The sequence below is a fragment of the Chrysemys picta genome, chromosome 5 (genome assembly GCF_011386835.1).
Source record: "Chrysemys picta bellii isolate R12L10 chromosome 5, ASM1138683v2, whole genome shotgun sequence".
In the NCBI taxonomy this organism is placed as follows: domain Eukaryota; kingdom Metazoa; phylum Chordata; order Testudines; family Emydidae; genus Chrysemys; species Chrysemys picta.
The window spans coordinates 74,536,186-74,548,108 of NC_088795.1; the positions used below are offsets into that span (position 1 = coordinate 74,536,186).

Consider the following 11,923-nt stretch of genomic DNA (forward strand, 5'->3'; position numbering starts at 1 on the left):
TTGGAGCAGAACCAATGGTCTGTATAGTCCAGTGTCCTGTATCTTACAATGCAGTACCAGCTGCATCACAGGAAGATGGAAAAAACCCTGCAGGAGGTAATTATGGAATAACAGTCCCCAGAGAAATTTTCCCCTAACACTCAATAGTTAGTTTGACTTATGCCCCGAGCAAGGCATGAAAATTTGTATCCTTTCCAAAACACTTGTCTATTTTTTAACCCTTATTATAATATCCCTGCGTACTCTCCTTGTGTACAGAACTGTGTAGTCATTTTCTGACGCTCCCGTGTTCATTGGCATCTTGAGTACAACAGACTAATTGGGTGACAAAGTATTTCCTTTTATCAGGGTTGGTTGGTTGGTTTTTTGTTTTCCCTGGACGTTCCCTTGTTGTATAATGAGACGGAGTGAATAGAAGTGCCAGTCTAATTCTCTATACCCTTCTCTTGTCCCATCTTATTCCTGTCCCCTCTTAAAGCAATCAGTCTCCGTTTTTCCAACCTCCCTTCCTATGTAAATTTTCCATGTCTCTAATCCTTTTCCCATTGTCACTGAATCCTCCACGCCCCCATTTCTCCTGAATCTTTCTCTGGGATAGAGCAGAAATAGAGGGTGGACGGAAAGCTCCCCCTGAATTCAAATTCCTCTATGAAAAGGCAAGATTCTAATCCCACAGTAGTAATGGCACTAATCAGATTTCAGCAGCCAAACAGCTCTTCATTACATTCGTTCTGCAAATGGGGAAGCGCAGTGAGGATTAGAAAGAGCTGGTTCCATCCCAGCTGCGCACAGACATACTGTATCGACACGCATGCGTATGCACTGCCAGTTGTCTCATGTCATTTGTGTTCTGTTTTTCCTCTTTCTGAAGCTCTATTTATACAAACGGCTTTCTTCTTCCTTTCAATTAGGTAACCAAGATTTATTTACTTTTCTGTTCTATCATCCATACACGTATTTAGAGTTGTAGCTCTTGTCAGGCTTATTTTGTAAGTTATTTGTTTTTATTTCTGATGAGGCAGCTTTAAATCAAATGTCAGTGTCAAGGAGTCGGCTGTCCCGCTAACGCCATAAAATAACCAGACCTCTCAATATTTGATTTAATTTGCCCTGTGTAATGTGCGGGTGCTGGAGGTTGTTTTAATACGTTTGAAGCTCATCTTGATAGGTGGACATTAACATTAAACAAACAAAAAACAAATGCCTTTACACAGCAGGGGGTCATGATAGCTGTCAGTAGAGTGGAGGTTGGATCCCGCTGCAAAATAACAAACGTCTCAGATCCAATGTAACAATCTCTTATCATTAAAAAAGAGAACCCCCTCCAGAGCAGAGCTAAAATTCCGGGAGTGGCAAAGAGATGGACACCGAGTTAGTTGCCTGTGTCAAGTGACTTCAGATTTCTGAGATAGGTATAATCAAGGGAGCAGAACAATCCTTGAATCAGTGTAAATCAGTCTATACGATTGTTTACACAATCTTGGAGATACTAATGTATGTTGGGCTCTGTTTTGATATACTGTTGCTTCTGAGCGCTTTGGAGTCGATTTAGAGTCAGACGAACGAATTTTCTCTGGGCTGCTGCAGCTGGACAGGGTTTCCTACAAAAGGAGGGAGCATCAGCCAGTGGAAATAATAATAATAAAATATTGCTAGCAGAGTACCGGGATTAAAGTGCATTTAGAAGAGCTAAATACAAAGGAACTTTGTGACAGCGTTTGGCACAGACTTGGTTGTCTAAACAACTGATGGGTTCCCAGAGTAGGTGCAGATTGTTTTCCAGGAGTGCCATATATGGGAAAGGGAGGGGGACTTTAGTGTACTATCAAAATGCAATGAACAAAAATGTAAGTATGTGTGTAGTGGGGGAAGCTGTTAAACATTTAATTTAATTGTGTGTCATTCTAGGTGACAGAGGGACATTCTAGAGGACAGAGGAGATCTCCAAGGACAGCCGATGTCGCAAGAGAGGAGAATAGTGACAGTGGTTCCAAAGAATAAAGGTAAAAGTGATTTCTCTCGACCAATGGTCTCACTCAGAATTTTCGGTATAAAAGAGTTAGCGCGAAAGTGAGGTTGCCAGCGAAGACTGTATATGGTGATCTCGTCTATTGCTAGTGCTAGACAGCTTTAATATTTAGAACAAAACTTTCCCTCCTTTCACCCCATCCAAAAACTAAAGGGAAAAAAACTTACAAAGTTATAAATGTTGCATTCGTGCCTGACAACCAGAGCCCTGGTTGGGCGTGTGTCCCCAGCATCAGTGACCGAAATAAGAAATTCACTCCCTCTGCAAAGCTAGAAACTTCACTGTTCAGTTAATTGACTGGCATGGAAAAAGTTTGCTCCAAAATAGTTTTAAAAAGTAGCTCCGTGGTTTGCAGTCTACAATCTGGTGCATAATCAAAACAAGTTTATAGCATAATTATAGCGTCCAGAGAGCTTGTTAAAGAGTGAAATGTTCCTTCATGGAAATATTATCTACTCTCTATTTGAGCTTGTTTTCCATTTTCTTCTGTCTGACATTTAATGTGATGATCCATTGCATAAGGAACGGGTAATATAATATGGAGCAGTAAGACAAACTTTCATTTTCAAATTGGAACATAACCTTAAAACCTGCTCTAAGTGAATAATGGGAAAGCATTCAGAGTCTACATGATGTCACTTGTCTGTAACAGACAGTACTGCTTGCCTCGGTGCCGCTGAGTGTATATTTTCTGATCCTTTGAAGAAGGAATTATTGCCAGACTTTGGGGTTTTTCGGATTCCATGTTGCTCTTGTCCAATATATATTTTACCCTAAACCATATAAATAAAACTGGTGGAATCAGAGATCAGAATCTTTCTGCTCAAAAGCCCCAGTGTAGTAAACGCTCCCCTCCCTCCCCTTTCCCTGGGAATTAATGTAGGATTTGAGAGGGGGAAATAACAAAACCCGGGCCATGATATTTTGCACACGTTCGCTTTCTTGAGCTCCGGTTTGGCAGGCAGGCGAGAAGAATACTCGGTCCTGACATTGGTTTCTGAGGGCTTGGTCCTGCACGACTAAAGTTTTGCCATTGACTTCAATAGGAGTAGGACGGGACACAGAACCTATATTCAGCAAACACTGAGGCTTCAAAGATCCGAAATGCTGCAAACATCGTCCAAATGCAGAATATTCACCTGCCCCTTCAACGCTGTGTTCAAATATTTTCCTTCCTGAACAACGAGAGAATATTCTCTGTACTCACCACACTAGAATTTGACTTCAGTAAACAAACTGCTTAAAATACATACAAACCGTCATTTCCTCCTTTGTGTTCCTGGAGCTTCGTTCTCAGCAGCTGTGTACGTGGGGCACTGGACCCCCGTGGTTGTGATGGGTCCTGATGCCAGTGATTGATGCGCGCCTTGAGCAAATCATTACTAAGAATGGAATTAGTTCTTTATTATCTATAAACATTCAAACAGGAGCACGTAATAATAAAATCAGGAAAGGAGGCGTTGAGCAAAATAACGTGAAAGTTCCCTTCAGATACAGTGTGTACTCCAAATACACTTTTAATCTAGCTGTAGTAATGTTTTATTAGTAAATGAGAAGCAACTAGCACCCACAGATTTGGCATTAATTAGCCAGTCAATGGAAAATATACTGTCTAGCTCTACCTTATGGACGAGACCCCCTGGGCAAAGGGCATTGGTCAGCAATAAAAAACTGATTAGGAAACTGGCTGCTGGTAAAGGAGGGCAAGGATGGAGGATTTGGTTTGTAGAGTAAAATCTTTAGTCTAATACTTTTTTAATGAGGAAAGAAAATATTTAAAGTCAGTAACCTCTCTAGTAGCAGAAAAATAACTCCTGAGCAGATTGGGATCTCCTTCCTCACCCCTCCCCAAACGCACTCCCCCCCCCCCCTTTGAATCAAGACACTTCTATGATTAGGAATAGAATTTCACTCTAAAAAAAGCTACTGTTTTAAAAATAACTGCACCCAGATCAATTGAGGCGATTTTAAAAACGCCCTTTAAAAAGTGTCAGGACAGAAATCTAAGCAACTGGTAGATATTTCAAGCAGAACATCTGTAATGTTCTTATTATCATTCTCAGCTGCAAAGAGTACAGAGATGTTACTCTTCTGTAGCTGATCCTGCGGATTTTGCAACAAGAAAATTATTGGTATTTTATTTGTTCGCAGTCAAACTAAGTGAACACTGATTAAAGATTTATTCACATCTGATTTCTGCCTGAAAATATTAGAGTAATAACAATGTGGGGCAGCTATTTTTTCGCAGGGTTCCCGCCACACACACATTAGCCAATTTAGAATTTCAATATAATTTATATCCAGATTCGTTGAAAGAATTTAGCTTGTGTCCGTTCAAATTAACCGTTAAAATTAATTAATTAATAGACCTATTCTGTAAAATACATGGAGACGGAACAATTAATTTTGCAATGCTCCTGGAGACATATTACTACTACTACCAATAATAATAATTAATAAACCCTTCCTATTTTGAAAGCTCTAATTGTTTGGAGGACTTGAAAATAATTTCGGGCCGTAAATATATACACCTTCCAGTATTTTTGAACCAGTAGGTTAAACAAGAGACCACTGATCTTGTGATCAAAACTGTGCCATATGCCATTTTTCTTTCTGATGGTCTAAGAATTCAAAGAGAGTATCGAAGGTCGCTATTAATATTCTCATAAAGTTAAAAATTTCCTGCGTGTGTTTGTTAAACTTTTGAAGTGTAAATATTTCTCGGTCGTTGTTCTGCATTACAGAGGCAAATGAAAATACTAACGCTCTTGAGTCTCCGATTCAAACGTGGCCGTGAATTTTACACTTGTTTAAAACACTTTCTTTGAAGTACGGGGGACGCAAAAGTGTCAACGAAATGGTCTGTAATCAAATGAAGGGAAAAACTATCTGCTGCTTTTAAATGTTCCCCTTGCCCTTTAGGATTATTGCTGTGTTAAAAATGAAAAATGTGGTTTTGCTTTGCAAAAATAAATACATACCTAAATAAAAAATCCCCACTGCACCCCCTTCCTATTTTGATTTCATTGTTCTGTGCCGAGACATAACAAACAAACGATTACAGGTTGGAAAACACACTTGAAAACAGTAAAGTCACATTACGACAAAGCTCTGGGCAGCATTAATCTGGTGTTTGGAAAACGGCTGACAGTTGAGCCTCCTGTCCCTCCCCCCCAAATTGGTCTTAAAAAAATAACTTAAGGTTCCCTCTCTTAAAAATATAAAATAAAATCCTGCCCTGCTTTCCTCTTGCAATCAGTGTGAGCATAGAAAGAGTTTTGTTCTTTCCATTTATACGCTAATCGCCAAATCCTCCTCCTAGTGGGAACAAATTATTTGAACAAAGTCCACGTGAAAAGATACTATATTTCTTGCGCATTTAACACTGTCTGGCAGCCGGACCTAACGTATTACACCCCCCCTAGTCCCTACTGTCATCTGGAAGAAGGTGCTCAGCGCTAAGCAGGATAAAGGGCCGTGCATTTCTAATAGGATTTTTTTTAGGGCGTGCAAGGGTTTCACCTTATTGGGCCCCTTATTGGAGCAAACTAAGAATGAAATCATGCGGTCTTTACTTGGTCCTTACTCACGCAAAGTTCCTAGTTGTCTCAGTGAAAGCTTTGCTTTAGTAAGGATCACAGGCTCTGGTCCTTTATATGGAAAAAGCCCAATATATAACATGTTTCTTCTTCAGAACCCCAAAGGTGCCCTTCCTGCTTTTTGTATGTAACTGCTGGGAAATTGTAATAATCAAAATTGTCTCTTGAAGACCTCAGTATTTTGGGGTTTTTTTTATCACGAGGATCCCCCTTCCCTCGATCTGGTAGTGGAGATTTTAACTCTTGATTGTCCCGAATCGGAGACCCTAGCTTGTCCTCCTGCTCTGTGAAGGTGAAGAACCTTTTCTCCCCTTGCCTATGAAGGCAGCCCCTGGGGTGGGGAGGGAGGTACTTGTAAGGTTATCTGGTGTCTGGCACCCTGATATCTGGCTATGCTTGCCTGAGATTCCTCTTATCTAAATTCCTAACCTGGAGACTTCAAACAACCCACCCGAATGGAAGAAAAATGCAGATTTATTTTATATATTCTCATTTCAAATAAACAGATAAATACTCGAGACATCGCCAGATTACCCCGTTCATTTACACAAGGAAAACAAAGGGGAGATGTAATTGGCTCTGATAACTGCACCAGAAGTGACTCTAGAATGCATGGGCTGCGCGGCAAGTAATCTGGTGCTAGTAGCCCTGGTTTGCTGTGGGGTTAACTCCAACCGTGCCGAAGCGGTTTGCCCTGCTGTCCTACTGCGGCGGGAACCCAGACAGTGATTTATGTGCTGGTGACACAGGCGAAATGACCGTAAACCTGATGTTGTTTTACAATAGTAAGACCTGCAAAGGATCTAAGCAGGCTCTTAGATCACAGGGAGGGATTGGTTTTTCTTTAATCCAATCTGAATTTATACCTTCACAAATCAAATAAACAATGTGAAATCTACATCGCTGGTGCCTAGTAGGTCAATTATTTCCCCGAGGCGTGCAAGTTATTTCATGTCTTCTGCAGATTGGCTCAATAGAGTAACGTATAATAATGGTAAAGCACAAGGGAGTTTGGGGGAGAGTTTTCAAAAAGTTATCATCAATATCACCAGGGGGGGACAATAATTGCAATATAATTTACCCTATCTGCAGCCACTTAAATGGTACAAGTTGAGTCCTTACATTTGTTCTGAGATAAAAAACAGAATAAATGGGCTTTACATGTGAAATTTATCTACCGAATAATCTTCGGGGATAAAGTATTTTTTACTGCTCAGCTATGCTGTACGGCTTCTTTTGTGACTTACATCTGAGATCAAACAGCAGCTCCTAGGGCTTTCCCCTAATCGCAGTGAGAAGATAAATGTGAGCTGTCTGCTTGGAAAAGGAAAATGGTTCCAGTAGTTCATTATTACTAAATTTCACTTTCACTGAGAAGGAAACCAACAGTTTTGCATCTCAGACCAATTTTGACTGATGCCTTCAGTGGGATCGCTAAATCTCAATTTAGCTTGTCTTACTCTCAATGATTGTAATGTCCTTTCACCATCATTACCATTGCACACAAATTGCATTCGGTTTTTTTTTGTTTTTTGTTTTTTTTTTTTGCTTTGCAATTTTCTCCTAATTTAACTGAATAGTTTCAGTCCAAAGGTTCTGTGTCCGAAGGGGTGACAAGATCTCTCTCTCTCTTCCTACTGATTGCCTTACAGATGAAGAAAGGTGGCTCTTTTCTCATGCGGTATAGAAAGAGTGCATTCTCTTTCTATGAGTGTTGAGAGCCTGCGTTGCATTCCCTGGGCAACCGAATAATCCACCTGATCCAGTTCTTGGGTGGCCTTTCGCAGCTAGATTCCTTTTAATTATTTTCGGGGCAGATCCTCAACTGGTGTAAACTGCCATTGGATTCAATGGACGCTTTACATCAGTTGAAGATCTGCTGAGACTTGAGCTGCTACAGCACTTGTCAGCGACAAGAACATAGGAAAGGATTCCATCATGCCCGGACTCCGCGGGGAGAAAAGTGTACAGATCCCGCCGATTTGCGTGGGAAATGGGGGATTTTGCCGGCGCAGGGAGTGAACAGGAGGAGCCGGAGAATAGGCGGCAATGGAGCTCATTTCGCTTAAGAAGAACGATTCCCCTGCACAGGAGAAGCAGCGATGGGGAGGTGGGTGCAGTTGTGATTTTTTTCTGAACTGGGAATCAGGACGACAACACATGGATGCGCTGCCGAGGAGAAGCATATTGGAAATCATTCATTGTTAATGGATTTATTCCAATTTACATGGCTTAAAAAGTGCCCCAGCTCTTACCACCTAGGAAGATCATAAGACCCTCCACAAGAGTGAAATATAAAGCGAGAAGTCCTAAACCCTCCCCACTTCACTTAGGGGTTCCCCCTTCTTTATTCTCCGGGAAATGCCCTTCCCAAGCTTAGAGTTTGAGCAAGGACAGGATGATTAATTTTTTCTGGGTCACCCTTTAAATCTCCAAAGGTTGCATTGCTTAACTCTGCTTTATGGCCACTTCTCATGTCTCTGATGCTACAGCAGATAACTGGCACAGACCCTCTCCTCTTAAAGGTATAGTACTGTGTGATAGGGAGGTAAAATTCACATCATGTCAGCAATATTCTGTGTCTTCATAGGTTAGAGAAGACCACAAGGGGCATCAAGTCTAACCCCCCTGCCAAGATGCAGGCTTTGGTCTGTCTAAACCCTACAGAGGAATATGATCTGCAACAATGTAACTCTCCTTTTGATTCTCTTTGGGAGTTCAGATATCTACAGGTAACTTATTTGTAAATTAGTACAAACCCCATTACATAAAAAAACCAACCCTAAAATATCCTGTCCTGAGAGCCTAAAATAGCTTGGGGCATAAGCGTTATTCTGCCCACCCATTTAAAAGTTCTAACAATGTTAGAATTTTTCCCTCTAAAATTATACACCTTTCTAGAAGAAACACTACATAGAAAGAGCCAGAGACCAGCAAGATGTATAAATAAATAAAAATACTTTATTATGAAGTCAGTCTTCTGTAAATATTTTCCCTCTGCTAAGGGATACACACGCACATTTGAGCAGGTTGTGCCTCTTAATTCTCAGTGATATTTGTATTGGAGAAGACAGGAATTCAAGAATAAACTGCTGAAAAACATTAAATCTGGGAATTGTGAAATGCTTTATAATATCACTAGAACTGATCAAAGTTTACTGGAGATTCCAGTCAGAAAAGGAGTCTTTGTATTTCAGTCATCTGTAAATTTTACTTTAATTTGAAACATATTTGTAATTGAAGGCTACAGTTCTTGCTAAATATAATGCTCTGTTTTTCCATTGAGAAGATTCAATGGCAAAGAAATATATGTGCCTTGAGAAAACTTGTGCACTTCTTGGAGTTGATGAGAGGTTTTGTCTGTGGAAGGACTTCAGCATCAGGACTTGGTTTACCAAACGGAAGTCACACCATAAAAAATGTAACAGGTTTGTGGCATCACAAGAGCACTGGGATAATATTCCCCCCTCCAAATATGAAAAGAATGGACTTTGATTTGGGGTTAGAATAGAGGGCCAGATTTTCAGCTAGTGTAAATCAGCATAGTTCCACTGATGTCAACAGACCCATTAGTTTAAACCATTTTAGGACCCGGCCTATATGTATATTACTCCCAGTATGAGCTAAATAATAGAAATACTGTACATGAGGAGGTGCTATTCACGAGTTGGTTTACTCTTACCTGAAGTAACTAAAACTTTCTTTACTTGGTTTCCCAGTTGTATATACTCTGAAGATCCTCAATAATTGCACTGCAGTATGAGCAAGAGAGAGAACAAGTGGCACACCCAATGTGAGCTAGCAGGAATAACGGTAGATTTCATGGTCGTGACATCACCACCAGGTAATGTTTAATGGCTGTAATGTTAGCATCATAAAATCCAACCAAGAAAATTGCACTCTATACAGTGTATTGCTATCACACAAAAATGAAAATGTGCAGAGAAATGGGTTCCTGGGCTAAATTCAGATCTGGTGTAAATGTCTGCCACTCCATTAAAGCCAATGAAACTGCACACTGTTCCACCATTTCTGAATCTGTCCTCTTGACTCTACAGGTACAATTCACAAATAAGAACCTCTAATCCCATACACTGTCAGAATGCAATTTCTGCTCTTGTAAACTGCATAAAAGTCACACACTACTTCAAAAAATAATTGCTTAACTCCCATTATAGTAATCACAACTAATCCCCAAAACAATGTCAACATGCACTTCTATTTTTTTTAAAATCTCATCTGCATTGTCAACCAGTTTCCTCGGTCTCTTTCTACATCTGAAGATTTGAGACCTAAATGGTAACCCCTTTGCTTCCTGTTACAGTGTGATCATGGTCATGTATATTTTTCACACACATACACCCCAGTTAAATATGCCAGTTTTAAAATCACAGGAATCCCATTTTCTGCTTCCAGGGTCATTAAGTAAGATATGACAACTACAAGCCCAAAAATTCACCAGTTCCATTCCCCGGAACCTTACTGCATAATTTAGACCGATATCACGTCAAATAATAAATGCTGACTATGGTGAGTAGGAAGAAAAAATAGAGAATATGGCAAAGAGAATACGGCTTTTGGGAAAGCATTATTTTACAAGGAAAGCAGTTTACATAAGTTGTTCCTCTGAAGATTTCTTGTGTGTTGTAGCATATATATATATATATATATATATATATATATATATATATATATATATATATATATATATATATATAATGTATGTTTTGGTGCATATCAGGTGCCCTAGAAGGAGTGGACAGTGCCACTGGAAAGATTAGAATCAGATTAGTAGGGATCTGAAGAGGGACTTGAAGGGGAGCAAGCTACTTGGCATTCATGAAAAGGGGGTGCTGTTTAAGGAGCAAGGCACAGTACCTAAAAAGGCATACAGCACTACCTGGCGAGGGAGAGGAAATAAGAGCTGAGGCATTTCTATTTTTAGATATTTATAGAGGACAGATAGGGTGCATCATTGTAATTTCTGTGCACTGAGGCATGCATAGGACAAGGAATAAATTGAGTAATCAATAGCAAAAATTGAAACTGTGTGCTCAGATGTAGAAATTAATTTGTTTTGGCTTGTTCATTCTTTTTGTGTTCAGTTTTGCAATATTTGAGCAATTTTGAATTTTACTTGCATGAATGCATGTAGAGAGCAAATTTTATACACGTATGCCTGAGCTCTTTGGCATAGGACATTTTAAACTCACATTAATATTTGCTCTGGAGAACACCCCCTCACACAATTACTTTGTGTGAATGTGATGACAGAAAGTTAAATTCTGCATCCAGATAATTGCTCTTACAGTGGTTTCATATTTATAGGAATGATGCCTTGGGGAAGGCCTACGTGGGCCAGAAAGGAAAAGGTTTAACAATGTCTCTCTAATTGTGTTTATTCACTGTCTCAAATTCACACTGGCTTCAAACCTTCTTGGCTCCTCCTGGGTATCTAGTCGAGGAACAAAAACAATACCATGTGACTTATATAACCAGTCATGACTAACAAATACAGACTGGGCATAGCCTTAGGCCCTTCGTTTTCAGCTTTACCACATTTCTATGAAAATTTCCCGTTTTGAAAAAGCAAATATTTGGGTTTTATCCATTTTTAACCCAAATTTTGCAAGCACTGTCTGGAACTCCCTGCACCTGGCTCCTCCCTTCCAGAGTCCTCACCCGAATGGCACAGTGCAGAATAACTTCCGCTTGATGTTGGCTGCTGTGCAGAGGGGGAGCAAGCCAAACAGTGGGCTGGGTCCTGGCAGATGAGAGGGGCTCCCTGCCTGTCTCACAGTGGTGAGGGAAGTGGGTGATAGTTCCCAACTGCTATCCCTGCTGGACAGAGCTCCTTCTTGACCCCAGCCCTTCAACCCAGCCCCATCTATTTCTTCTGTGTAGCGGGGAATGAGATAGGCCAGTAGCCAGATCCCAGGAGCCAAGACTATCTAACCACTTAAGCAACAGACCTACAGAGAGTGGAAGACACCCATCAACCCCCTGCCCGTTGCTCCTTCATTTTCAGTTTTTGCTGATTTTCATCCATTTTTAATATTTTTTATAAATACAGATAAAATCCCAGGAAATGTTAAACAAAATAAAAACCAGAAGACCTTACCTCCAGTGCACTATGGCTACTTTTGTGCCATGTTACCACTATCAATCCCCCATGTACTCCCCAGGAAGGATCACTCCAGTGCAAGGGGGAGCCTATGGTTGTATAAAGCTAGTTTAGGGGCTGGAATGCCACACATTCTCCCCATTCCCAGACTAGCAGGGGAAAGGGGATGTT

General features: G+C 40.4%; 1 protein-coding gene across 12 annotated transcripts in view; it reads left to right on the forward strand.

The window, feature by feature from the left end:
- The window catches only part of LOC101943579 (uncharacterized), a 236,867-nt gene that overhangs the window by 212,022 nt on the left and 12,922 nt on the right, over positions 1-11,923 (forward strand). For 2 of the 12 annotated variants that reach the window (XM_065596643.1, XM_065596649.1), the window contains 4 exons: positions 1,909-2,003; positions 8,219-8,360; positions 8,918-9,056; positions 9,348-9,472. The gene's annotated coding sequence lies outside the window, so the exon portion shown is untranslated. The other 10 variants (XM_065596645.1, XM_065596644.1, XM_065596647.1 and 7 more) reach the window with 10 other exon arrangements.